Source organism: Mustela lutreola, chromosome 1 (assembly GCF_030435805.1).
Source record: "Mustela lutreola isolate mMusLut2 chromosome 1, mMusLut2.pri, whole genome shotgun sequence".
In the NCBI taxonomy this organism is placed as follows: domain Eukaryota; kingdom Metazoa; phylum Chordata; class Mammalia; order Carnivora; family Mustelidae; genus Mustela; species Mustela lutreola.
The window spans coordinates 167,830,396-167,843,795 of NC_081290.1; positions in this window are offsets into that span (position 1 = coordinate 167,830,396).

The following is a 13,400-nucleotide window of genomic DNA, read 5'->3' on the forward strand; positions in this document are numbered from 1 at the left end:
GCACATGGCACTTGGGGCCTGCTGGTCGTTGACTACTGCCCTCTGTACCTTGGGTCTAACAGCTGCGAGGCATCAAGATGAGAATGTCTCTTGTTCTAAGACTTAATATAGTTGGGTGCTCATGGTAAGCAATAACCACTTATTTTGTTGATCCAAGTGTTCGAACTTTCTTAATTATTCTAGTACCACATTTACTTGTTCTAAGATTTGTCCTCCCCGCCCCCATTTTAATATTTCTTAAGGTGGCACTCACCTTGCTGTTGAGGACATATCCCAGTTTAACTTACAGCATTTCACTTTCTTAGTCGAACATAAACTATAGTGCACCTTACCCTTGATGAAAGCTAGGATGCAATTAAATACTCTATTATGGTTACGATTCTGATATTTGAAATCCTCCGGTAGCTCCCTGTGCCCCCACAGTGTAGTCCCTCACCTCCTTGGCATAGTATACAAACCATCTCACCCCAGTGTTAACCCTGGGGCTCAGCCTCCATCCCCATGTGATGCTGCCAGATCAGCTGTCAGTTATCATGAACTTCCTGTAGATTCCTGAATGCACTGTGCTGCCTCCTGTCACTTTGAATCTTAACACACTCATCCTCATACTTCGCTTTGCCCTTCTCTATCACCTCCCCTGAAAATCAGTTCCTAAGTGGCTTTTCCCAGCTCCCACCGACCCTTGGCAGTCTTTTCTCTCGTGTGGTAAAGCCTGTCACACTGCACCACGGACATGCAGGTTGTCCCCCTGAGAAGAGAAAAGGGACAGTGCGGGCCCCCCAGCATTTGCAGCTCTAGTGCAGAGCCCCATGCCTGGCTTGCAGGAAATGCCAGATCATGACGACAAACGGAGATCATCCTCTGGCTAAAACCAGCTCTTCTTTGCCTACCGCAGGATCTGGATCATTCAAGAGCAGCCAGTCATTATTGCTGTTTTTCTAGGGATTTTTCCCCCCATATATTTAACAGGTCTTTACTCATTTTATAGCACTTTAATTCAGGCGTCAACCACTTCCTAGTCAGATCAGCGGAAGTCATTTTCCTTCCCATACCCTCGATGTATTTCACACCTAGGAATTCTTTTTTTAAAGATCTTATTTACCCATTTGACAGACAGATCACAAGTAGTTAGAGAGGCAGGCAGAGAGAGCGGGGGAAGCAGGCTCCCCGCTGAGCAGAGAGCCTGATTTGCGGCTCCACCCTGGACCCTGAAATCATGACCTGAGCCGAAGGCAGAGGCCTAAATCACTGAGGCACCCCGGAGCCCCAAATCTGGTAATTTTTAATCAACGTGCATTTGCTGCATGAAATAGTTCCTTCTTCAAATATAAATATATAAATATACTGATTAAGTCACACGCAAGTCTTAGGAGAATGTCATACATTTAGTAGCAAACTTGAAATCTTGGCCATTGGTTAGGATTTTTGTTTTGGTTTAATTTGGTTCGGTTTTTGTAATTTTAAAATTCCCTCCAGCCCTTGGCTCTGTCTGACCTGATTGCTTTCAGCTGTTTCTGTAAGAATGTTGTCCCAGCAGCGAAAACTCTCATTGTTTCCAGTGGCGCCCCCTTCTGAACACTTTGTTAATAAAAAGATTTTTTTTTTTTTTTTTTTTTTTTTGGCTATGGTAAATGTGGAACAACAGTGAGGTATTTCAAAGAGGTGAACCACAGATAAATTTCTCTAAGGGTGGGGTGAGGGTTACTCAAAAAGGAACTTGACAAGGCTTTTAAAGATATCGACAGTCATTATAACATAACGTGACTGATTGTTACCGTGCTCTTAACGGGTCAAACACTTGTTGGCTTCCACGATAGACTAACATAGTTGAGATGGTTCTAGCGGCCTGCTAGCACAGGGTCTCATGAGGCAGGGATTCTAGCCACTGGCTGGGCAAGGCATGAGGCCTGTTAGTGATTCTATTTTTTCCTCTACAGAATGGGTCTTTCTACATTCCAGGTCCTTTCTACCCCAATAAATAATGCGGCGATTCTCTAAGTGAGTTGTACTTTTGGTTTAAACAGCCAACTGTCTCTTAAAAAGGACTTTTGTTTAAATTCCTTTAAAAAAAAAAGTCCTTTCAAAAAAATCTTTTATTTATTTTTTATCCCATAGGTTTACTCTGATCCTGGAACTTTGTCATTTTGACCTTCTCTGCTGATTAAAATATTCTTCATCATCAGCACCTCCTGCTCTCCTCTCCTGGTGTTCTCTCGCGAAGGGGTCTTCTCTAGCTCTTCTAGCAGGAGATGGGCACTTCCCCTCTACCCCTGTTGCCAGACAAACCTTACCTATCCCGCAGGGTCAGGTCGGCCTGGCCTTTTATCTCTTGTTCTCTTCTGAGTGGTTAGTTTTTCATAGATACCGTGCTTTGCTTTTGTCAGTATTTACCCTGGACTATCAAAACCCTTTTCTTGTGCCAGTGAAGCCTAAGAAAGAGTCCTGATGAGTGAACCAGGAACTCGAACAGATCATATTTATCCTGAATGTTCCGTCCAAAATGAAAAATACATTTCTGAGGAGCCTCAAGATCTCTGAGAAGGGAAGTTTCACCAACTCTGTCATGTAGGGGCATCAATTCTGATTCTGTGTCAATTTTCCTACGTTCCCAGCTAATAATTCTCTACCTCAGAAAGCCCACTCTCAAACGTTTCCTCTCTCAAAGGCAGTTGCTCTTAGAGTCTGCACATGGCACTTGGGGCCTGCTGGTCGTTGACTACTGCCCTCTGTACCTTGGGTCTAACAGCTGCGAGGCATCAAGATGAGAATGTCTCTTGTTCTAAGACTTAATATAGTTGGGTGCACATGGTAAGCAATAACCACTTATTTTGTTGATCCAAGTGTTCGAACTTTCTTAATTATTCTAGTACCACATTTACTTGTTCTAAGATTTGTCCTCCCCGCCCCCATTTTAATATTTCTTAAGGTGTCACTCACCTTGCTGTTGAGGACATATCCCAGTTTAACTTACAGCATTTCACTTTCTTAGTCGAACATAAACTATAGTGCACCTTACCCTTGATGAAAGCTAGGATGCAATTAAATACTCTATTATGGTTACGATTCTGATATTTGAAATCCTCCGGTAGCTCCCTGTGCCCCCGCAGTGTAGTCCCTCACCTCCTTGGCATAGTATACAAACCATCTCACCCCAGTGTTAACCCTGGGGCTCAGCCTCCATCCCCAGGTGATGCTGCCAGATCAGCTGTCAGTTATCATGAACTTCCTGTAGATTCCTGAATGCACTGTGCTGCCTCCTGTCACTTTGAATCTTAACACACTCATCCTCATACTTCGCTTTGCCCTTCTCTATCACCTCCCCTGAAAATCAGTTCCTAAGTGGCTTTTCCCAGCTCCCACCGACCCTTGGCAGTCTTTTCTCTCGTGTGGTAAAGCCTGTCACACTGCACCACGGACATGCAGGTTGTCCCCCTGAGAAGAGAAAAGGGACAGTGAGGGCCCCCCAGCATTTGCAGCTCTAGTGCAGAGCCCCATGCCTGGCTTGCAGGAAATGCCAGATCATGACGACAAACGGAGATCATCCTCTGGCTAAAACCAGCTCTTCTTTGCCTACCGCAGGATCTGGATCATTCAAGAGCAGCCAGTCATTATTGCTGTTTTTCTAGGGATTTTTTCCCCCATATATTTAACAGGTCTTTACTCATTTTATAGCACTTTAATTCAGGCGTCAACCACTTCCTAGTCAGATCAGCGGAAGTCATTTTCCTTCCCATACCCTCGATGTATTTCACACCTAGGAATTCTTTTTTTAAAGATCTTATTTACCCATTTGACAGACAGATCACAAGTAGTTAGAGAGGCAGGCAGAGAGAGCGGGGGAAGCAGGCTCCCCGCTGAGCAGAGAGCCTGATTTGCGGCTCCACCCTGGACCCTGAAATCATGACCTGAGCCGAAGGCAGAGGCCTAAATCACTGAGGCACCCCGGAGCCCCAAATCTGGTAATTTTTAATCAACGTGGATTTGCTGCATGAAATAGTTCCTTCTTCAAATATAAATATATAAATATACTGATTAAGTCACACGCAAGTCTTAGGAGAATGTCATACATTTAGTAGCAAACTTGAAATCTTGGCCATTGGTTAGGATTTTTGTTTTGGTTTAATTTGGTTCGGTTTTTGTAATTTTAAAATTCCCTCCAGCCCTTGGCTCTGTCTGACCTGATTGCTTTCAGCTGTTTCTGTAAGAATGTTGTCCCAGCAGCGAAAACTCTCATTGTTTCCAGTGGCGCCCCCTTCTGAACACTTTGTTAATAAAAAGATATATATATATATATATTTTTTTTTTTTTGGCTATGGTAAATGTGGAACAACAGTGAGGTATTTCAAAGAGGTGAACCACAGATAAATTTCTCTAAGGGTGGGGTGAGGGTTACTCAAAAAGGAACTTGACAAGGCTTTTAAAGATATCGACAGTCATTATAACATAACGTGACTGATTGTTACCGTGCTCTTAACGGGGCAAACACTTGTTGGCTTCCAAGATAGACTAACATAGTTGAGATGGTTCTAGCGGCCTGCTAGCACAGGGTCTCATGAGGCAGGGATTCTAGCCACTGGCTGGGCAAGGCATGAGGCCTGTTAGTGATTCTATTTTTTCCTCTACAGAATGGGTCTTTCTACATTCCAGGTCCTTTCTACCCCAATAAATAATGCGGAGATTCTCTAAGTGAGTTGTACTTTTGGTTTAAACAGCCAACTGTCTCTTAAAAAGGACTTTTGTTTAAATTCCTTTAAAAAAAAAAGTCCTTTCAAAAAAATCTTTTATTTATTTTTTATCCCATAGGTTTACTCTGATCCTGGAACTTTGTCATTTTGACCTTCTCTGCTGATTAAAATATTCTTCATCATCAGCACCTACTGCTCTCCTCTCCTGGTGTTCTCTCGCGAAGGGGTCTTCTCTAGCTCTTCTAGCAGGAGATGGGCACTTCCCCTCTACCCCTGTTGCCAGACAAACCTTACCTATCCCGCAGGGTCAGGTCGGCCTGGCCTTTTATCTCTTGTTCTCTTCTGAGTGGTTAGTTTTTCATAGATACCGTGCTTTGCTTTTGTCAGGATTTACCCTGGACTATCAAAACCCTTTTCTTGTGCCAGTGAAGCCTAAGAAAGAGTCCTGATGAGTGAACCAGGAACTCGAACAGATCATATTTATCCTGAATGTTCCCTCCAAAATGAAAAATACATTTCTGAGGAGCCTCAAGATCTCTGAGAAGGGAAGTTTCACCAACTCTGTCATGTAGGGGCATCAATTCTGATTCTGTGTCAATTTTCCTACGTTCCCAGCTAATAATTCTCTACCTCAGAAAGCCCACTCTCAAACGTTTCCTCTCTCAAAGGCAGTTGCTCTTAGAGTCTGCACATGGCACTTGGGGCCTGCTGGTCGTTGACTACTGCCCTCTGTACCTTGGGTCTAACAGCTGCGAGGCATCAAGATGAGAATGTCTCTTGTTCTAAGACTTAATATAGTTGGGTGCACATGGTAAGCAATAACCACTTATTTTGTTGATCCAAGTGTTCGAACTTTCTTAATTATTCTAGTACCACATTTACTTGTTCTAAGATTTGTCCTCCCCGCCCCCATTTTAATATTTCTTAAGGTGTCACTCACCTTGCTGTTGAGGACATATCCCAGTTTAACTTACAGCATTTCACTTTCTTAGTCGAACATAAACTATAGTGCACCTTACCCTTGATGAAAGCTAGGATGCAATTAAATACTCTATTATGGTTACGATTCTGATATTTGAAATCCTCCGGTAGCTCCCTGTGCCCCCACAGTGTAGTCCCTCACCTCCTTGGCATAGTATACAAACCATCTCACCCCAGTGTTAACCCTGGGGCTCAGCCTCCATCCCCAGGTGATGCTGCCAGATCAGCTGTCAGTTATCATGAACTTCCTGTAGATTCCTGAATGCACTGTGCTGCCTCCTGTCACTTTGAATCTTAACACACTCATCCTCATACTTCGCTTTGCCCTTCTCTATCACCTTCCCTGAAAATCAGTTCCTAAGTGGCTTTTCCCAGCTCCCACCGACCCTTGGCAGTCTTTTCTCTCGTGTGGTAAAGCCTGTCACACTGCACCACGGACATGCAGGTTGTCCCCCTGAGAAGAGAAAAGGGACAGTGAGGGCCCCCCAGCATTTGCAGCTCTAGTGCAGAGCCCCATGCCTGGCTTGCAGGAAATGCCAGATCATGACGACAAACGGAGATCATCCTCTGGCTAAAACCAGCTCTTCTTTGCCTACCGCAGGATCTGGATCATTCAAGAGCAGCCAGTCATTATTGCTGTTTTTCTAGGGATTTTTTCCCCCATATATTTAACAGGTCTTTACTCATTTTATAGCACTTTAATTCAGGCGTCAACCACTTCCTAGTCAGATCAGCGGAAGTCATTTTCCTTCCCATACCCTCGATGTATTTCACACCTAGGAATTCTTTTTTTAAAGATCTTATTTACCCATTTGACAGACAGATCACAAGTAGTTAGAGAGGCAGGCAGAGAGAGCGGGGGAAGCAGGCTCCCCGCTGAGCAGAGAGCCTGATTTGCGGCTCCACCCTGGACCCTGAAATCATGACCTGAGCCGAAGGCAGAGGCCTAAATCACTGAGGCACCCCGGAGCCCCAAATCTGGTAATTTTTAATCAACGTGGATTTGCTGCATGAAATAGTTCCTTCTTCAAATATAAATATATAAATATACTGATTAAGTCACACGCAAGTCTTAGGAGAATGTCATACATTTAGTAGCAAACTTGAAATCTTGGCCATTGGTTAGGATTTTTGTTTTGGTTTAATTTGGTTCGGTTTTTGTAATTTTAAAATTCCCTCCAGCCCTTGGCTCTGTCTGACCTGATTGCTTTCAGCTGTTTCTGTAAGAATGTTGTCCCAGCAGCGAAAACTCTCATTGTTTCCAGTGGCGCCCCCTTCTGAACACTTTGTTAATAAAAAGATATATATATATATATATTTTTTTTTTTTTGGCTATGGTAAATGTGGAACAACAGTGAGGTATTTCAAAGAGGTGAACCACAGATAAATTTCTCTAAGGGTGGGGTGAGGGTTACTCAAAAAGGAACTTGACAAGGCTTTTAAAGATATCGACAGTCATTATAACATAACGTGACTGATTGTTACCGTGCTCTTAACGGGGCAAACACTTGTTGGCTTCCAAGATAGACTAACATAGTTGAGATGGTTCTAGCGGCCTGCTAGCACAGGGTCTCATGAGGCAGGGATTCTAGCCACTGGCTGGGCAAGGCATGAGGCCTGTTAGTGATTCTATTTTTTCCTCTACAGAATGGGTCTTTCTACATTCCAGGTCCTTTCTACCCCAATAAATAATGCGGAGATTCTCTAAGTGAGTTGTACTTTTGGTTTAAACAGCCAACTGTCTCTTAAAAAGGACTTTTGTTTAAATTCCTTTAAAAAAAAAAGTCCTTTCAAAAAAATCTTTTATTTATTTTTTATCCCATAGGTTTACTCTGATCCTGGAACTTTGTCATTTTGACCTTCTCTGCTGATTAAAATATTCTTCATCATCAGCACCTACTGCTCTCCTCTCCTGGTGTTCTCTCGCGAAGGGGTCTTCTCTAGCTCTTCTAGCAGGAGATGGGCACTTCCCCTCTACCCCTGTTGCCAGACAAACCTTACCTATCCCGCAGGGTCAGGTCGGCCTGGCGTTTTATCTCTTGTTCTCTTCTGAGTGGTTAGTTTTTCATAGATACCGTGCTTTGCTTTTGTCAGGATTTACCCTGGACTATCAAAACCCTTTTCTTGTGCCAGTGAAGCCTAAGAAAGAGTCCTGATGAGTGAACCAGGAACTCGAACAGATCATATTTATCCTGAATGTTCCCTCCAAAATGAAAAATACATTTCTGAGGAGCCTCAAGATCTCTGAGAAGGGAAGTTTCACCAACTCTGTCATGTAGGGGCATCAATTCTGATTCTGTGTCAATTTTCCTACGTTCCCAGCTAATAATTCTCTACCTCAGAAAGCCCACTCTCAAACGTTTCCTCTCTCAAAGGCAGTTGCTCTTAGAGTCTGCACATGGCACTTGGGGCCTGCTGGTCGTTGACTACTGCCCTCTGTACCTTGGGTCTAACAGCTGCGAGGCATCAAGATGAGAATGTCTCTTGTTCTAAGACTTAATATAGTTGGGTGCACATGGTAAGCAATAACCACTTATTTTGTTGATCCAAGTGTTCGAACTTTCTTAATTATTCTAGTACCACATTTACTTGTTCTAAGATTTGTCCTCCCCGCCCCCATTTTAATATTTCTTAAGGTGTCACTCACCTTGCTGTTGAGGACATATCCCAGTTTAACTTACAGCATTTCACTTTCTTAGTCGAACATAAACTATAGTGCACCTTACCCTTGATGAAAGCTAGGATGCAATTAAATACTCTATTATGGTTACGATTCTGATATTTGAAATCCTCCGGTAGCTCCCTGTGCCCCCACAGTGTAGTCCCTCACCTCCTTGGCATAGTATACAAACCATCTCACCCCAGTGTTAACCCTGGGGCTCAGCCTCCATCCCCAGGTGATGCTGCCAGATCAGCTGTCAGTTATCATGAACTTCCTGTAGATTCCTGAATGCACTGTGCTGCCTCCTGTCACTTTGAATCTTAACACACTCATCCTCATACTTCGCTTTGCCCTTCTCTATCACCTCCCCTGAAAATCAGTTCCTAAGTGGCTTTTCCCAGCTCCCACCGACCCTTGGCAGTCTTTTCTCTCGTGTGGTAAAGCCTGTCACACTGCACCACGGACATGCAGGTTGTCCCCCTGAGAAGAGAAAAGGGACAGTGAGGGCCCCCCAGCATTTGCAGCTCTAGTGCAGAGCCCCATGCCTGGCTTGCAGGAAATGCCAGATCATGACGACAAACGGAGATCATCCTCTGGCTAAAACCAGCTCTTCTTTGCCTACCGCAGGATCTGGATCATTCAAGAGCAGCCAGTCATTATTGCTGTTTTTCTAGGGATTTTTTCCCCCATATATTTAACAGGTCTTTACTCATTTTATAGCACTTTAATTCAGGCGTCAACCACTTCCTAGTCAGATCAGCGGAAGTCATTTTCCTTCCCATACCCTCGATGTATTTCACACCTAGGAATTCTTTTTTTAAAGATCTTATTTACCCATTTGAAAGACAGATCACAAGTAGTTAGAGAGGCAGGCAGAGAGAGCGGGGGAAGCAGGCTCCCCGCTGAGCAGAGAGCCTGATTTGCGGCTCCACCCTGGACCCTGAAATCATGACCTGAGCCGAAGGCAGAGGCCTAAATCACTGAGGCACCCCGGAGCCCCAAATCTGGTAATTTTTAATCAACGTGGATTTGCTGCATGAAATAGTTCCTTCTTCAAATATAAATATATAAATATACTGATTAAGTCACACGCAAGTCTTAGGAGAATGTCATACATTTAGTAGCAAACTTGAAATCTTGGCCATTGGTTAGGATTTTTGTTTTGGTTTAATTTGGTTCGGTTTTTGTAATTTTAAAATTCCCTCCAGCCCTTGGCTCTGTCTGACCTGATTGCTTTCAGCTGTTTCTGTAAGAATGTTGTCCCAGCAGCGAAAACTCTCATTGTTTCCAGTGGCGCCCCCTTCTGAACACTTTGTTAATAAAAAGATTTTTTTTTTTTTTTTTTTTTTTTTTTTTTTTTTTTTTTTTTGGCTATGGTAAATGTGGAACAACAGTGAGGTATTTCAAAGAGGTGAACCACAGATAAATTTCTCTAAGGGTGGGGTGAGGGTTACTCAAAAAGGAACTTGACAAGGCTTTTAAAGATATCGACAGTCATTATAACATAACGTGACTGATTGTTACCGTGCTCTTAACGGGGCAAACACTTGTTGGCTTCCAAGATAGACTAACATAGTTGAGATGGTTCTAGCGGCCTGCTAGCACAGGGTCTCATGAGGCAGGGATTCTAGCCACTGGCTGTGCAAGGCATGAGGCCTGTTAGTGATTCTATTTTTTCCTCTACAGAATGGGTCTTTCTACATTCCTGGTCCTTTCTACCCCAATAAATAATGCGGCGATTCTCTCAGTGAGTTGTACTTTTGGTTTAAACAGCCAACTGTCTCTTAAAAAGGACATTTGTTTAAATTCCTTTAAAAAAAAAAGTCCTTTCAAAAAAATCTTTTATTTATTTTTTATCCCATAGGTTTACTCTGATCCTGGAACTTTGTCATTTTGACCTTCTCTGCTGATTAAAATATTCTTCATCATCAGCACCTACTGCTCTCCTCTCCTGGTGTTCTCTCGCGAAGGGGTCTTCTCTAGCTCTTCTAGCAGGAGATGGGCACTTCCCCTCTACCCCTGTTGCCAGACAAACCTTACCTATCCCGCAGGGTCAGGTCGGCCTGGCCTTTTATCTCTTGTTCTCTTCTGAGTGGTTAGTTTTTCATAGATACCGTGCTTTGCTTTTGTCAGGATTTACCCTGGACTATCAAAACCCTTTTCTTGTGCCAGTGAAGCCTAAGAAAGAGTCCTGATGAGTGAACCAGGAACTCGAACAGATCATATTTATCCTGAATGTTCCCTCCAAAATGAAAAATACATTTCTGAGGAGCCTCAAGATCTCTGAGAAGGGAAGTTTCACCAACTCTGTCATGTAGGGGCATCAATTCTGATTCTGTGTCAATTTTCCTACGTTCCCAGCTAATAATTCTCTACCTCAGAAAGCCCACTCTCAAACGTTTCCTCTCTCAAAGGCAGTTGCTCTTAGAGTCTGCACATGGCACTTGGGGCCTGCTGGTCGTTGACTACTGCCCTCTGTACCTTGGGTCTAACAGCTGCGAGGCATCAAGATGAGAATGTCTCTTGTTCTAAGACTTAATATAGTTGGGTGCTCATGGTAAGCAATAACCACTTATTTTGTTGATCCAAGTGTTCGAACTTTCTTAATTATTCTAGTACCACATTTACTTGTTCTAAGATTTGTCCTCCCCGCCCCCATTTTAATATTTCTTAAGGTGGCACTCACCTTGCTGTTGAGGACATATCCCAGTTTAACTGACAGCATTTCACTTTCTTAGTCGAACATAAACTATAGTGCACCTTACCCTTGATGAAAGCTAGGATGCAATTAAATACTCTATTATGGTTACGATTCTGATATTTGAAATCCTCCGGTAGCTCCCTGTGCCCCCACAGTGTAGTCCCTCACCTCCTTGGCATAGTATACAAACCATCTCACCCCAGTGTTAACCCTGGGGCTCAGCCTCCATCCCCAGGTGATGCTGCCAGATCAGCTGTCAGTTATCATGAACTTCCTGTAGATTCCTGAATGCACTGTGCTGCCTCCTGTCACTTTGAATCTTAACACACTCATCCTCATACTTCGCTTTGCCCTTCTCTATCACCTCCCCTGAAAATCAGTTCCTAAGTGGCTTTTCCCAGCTCCCACCGACCCTTGGCAGTCTTTTCTCTCGTGTGGTAAAGCCTGTCACACTGCACCACGGACATGCAGGTTGTCCCCCTGAGAAGAGAAAAGGGACAGTGAGGGCCCCCCAGCATTTGCAGCTCTAGTGCAGAGCCCCATGCCTGGCTTGCAGGAAATGCCAGATCATGACGACAAACGGAGATCATCCTCTGGCTAAAACCAGCTCTTCTTTGCCTACCGCAGGATCTGGATCATTCAAGAGCAGCCAGTCATTATTGCTGTTTTTCTAGGGATTTTTTCCCCCATATATTTAACAGGTCTTTACTCATTTTATAGCACTTTAATTCAGGCGTCAACCACTTCCTAGTCAGATCAGCGGAAGTCATTTTCCTTCCCATACCCTCGATGTATTTCACACCTAGGAATTCTTTTTTTAAAGATCTTATTTACCCATTTGACAGACAGATCACAAGTAGTTAGAGAGGCAGGCAGAGAGAGCGGGGGAAGCAGGCTCCCCGCTGAGCAGAGAGCCTGATTTGCGGCTCCACCCTGGACCCTGAAATCATGACCTGAGCCGAAGGCAGAGGCCTAAATCACTGAGGCACCCCGGAGCCCCAAATCTGGTAATTTTTAATCAACGTGGATTTGCTGCATGAAATAGTTCCTTCTTCAAATATAAATATATAAATATACTGATTAAGTCACACGCAAGTCTTAGGAGAATGTCATACATTTAGTAGCAAACTTGAAATCTTGGCCATTGGTTAGGATTTTTGTTTTGGTTTAATTTGGTTCGGTTTTTGTAATTTTAAAATTCCCTCCAGCCCTTGGCTCTGTCTGACCTGATTGCTTTCAGCTGTTTCTGTAAGAATGTTGTCCCAGCAGCGAAAACTCTCATTGTTTCCAGTGGCGCCCCCTTCTGAACACTTTGTTAATAAAAAGATTTTTTTTTTTTTTTTTTTTTTGTGGCTATGGTAAATGTGGAACAACAGTGAGGTATTTCAAAGAGGTGAACCACAGATAAATTTCTCTAAGGGTGGGGTGAGGGTTACTCAAAAAGGAACTTGACAAGGCTTTTAAAGATATCGACAGTCATTATAACATAACGTGACTGATTGTTACCGTGCTCTTAACGGGGCAAACACTTGTTGGCTTCCAAGATAGACTAACATAGTTGAGATGGTTCTAGCGGCCTGCTAGCACAGGGTCTCATGAGGCAGGGATTCTAGCCACTGGCTGGGCAAGGCATGAGGCCTGTTAGTGATTCTATTTTTTCCTCTACAGAATGGGTCTTTCTACATTCCAGGTCCTTTCTACCCCAATAAATAATGCGGCGATTCTCTCAGTGAGTTGTACTTTTGGTTTAAACAGCCAACTGTCTCTTAAAAAGGACTTTTGTTTAAATTCCTTTAAAAAAAAAAGTCCTTTCAAAAAAATCTTTTATTTATTTTTTATCCCATAGGTTTACTCTGATCCTGGAACTTTGTCATTTTGACCTTCTCTGCTGATTAAAATATTCTTCATCATCAGCACCTACTGCTCTCCTCTCCTGGTGTTCTCTCGCGAAGGGGTCTTCTCTAGCTCTTCTAGCAGGAGATGGGCACTTCCCCTCTACCCCTGTTGCCAGACAAACCTTACCTATCCTGCAGGGTCAGGTCGGCCTGGCCTTTTATCTCTTGTTCTCTTCTGAGTGGTTAGTTTTTCATAGATACCGTGCTTTGCTTTTGTCAGGATTTACCCTGGACTATCAAAACCCATTTCTGGTGCCAGTGAAGCCTAAGAAACAGTCCTGATGAGAGAACCAGGAACTCGAACAGATCATATTTATCCTGAATGTTCCGTCCAAAATGAAAAATACATTTCTGAGGAGCCTCAAGATCTCTGAGAAGGGAAGTTTCACCAACTCTGTCATGTAGGGGCATCAATTCTGATTCTGTGTCAATTTTCCTACGTTCCCAGCTAATAATTCTCTACCTCAGAAAGCCCA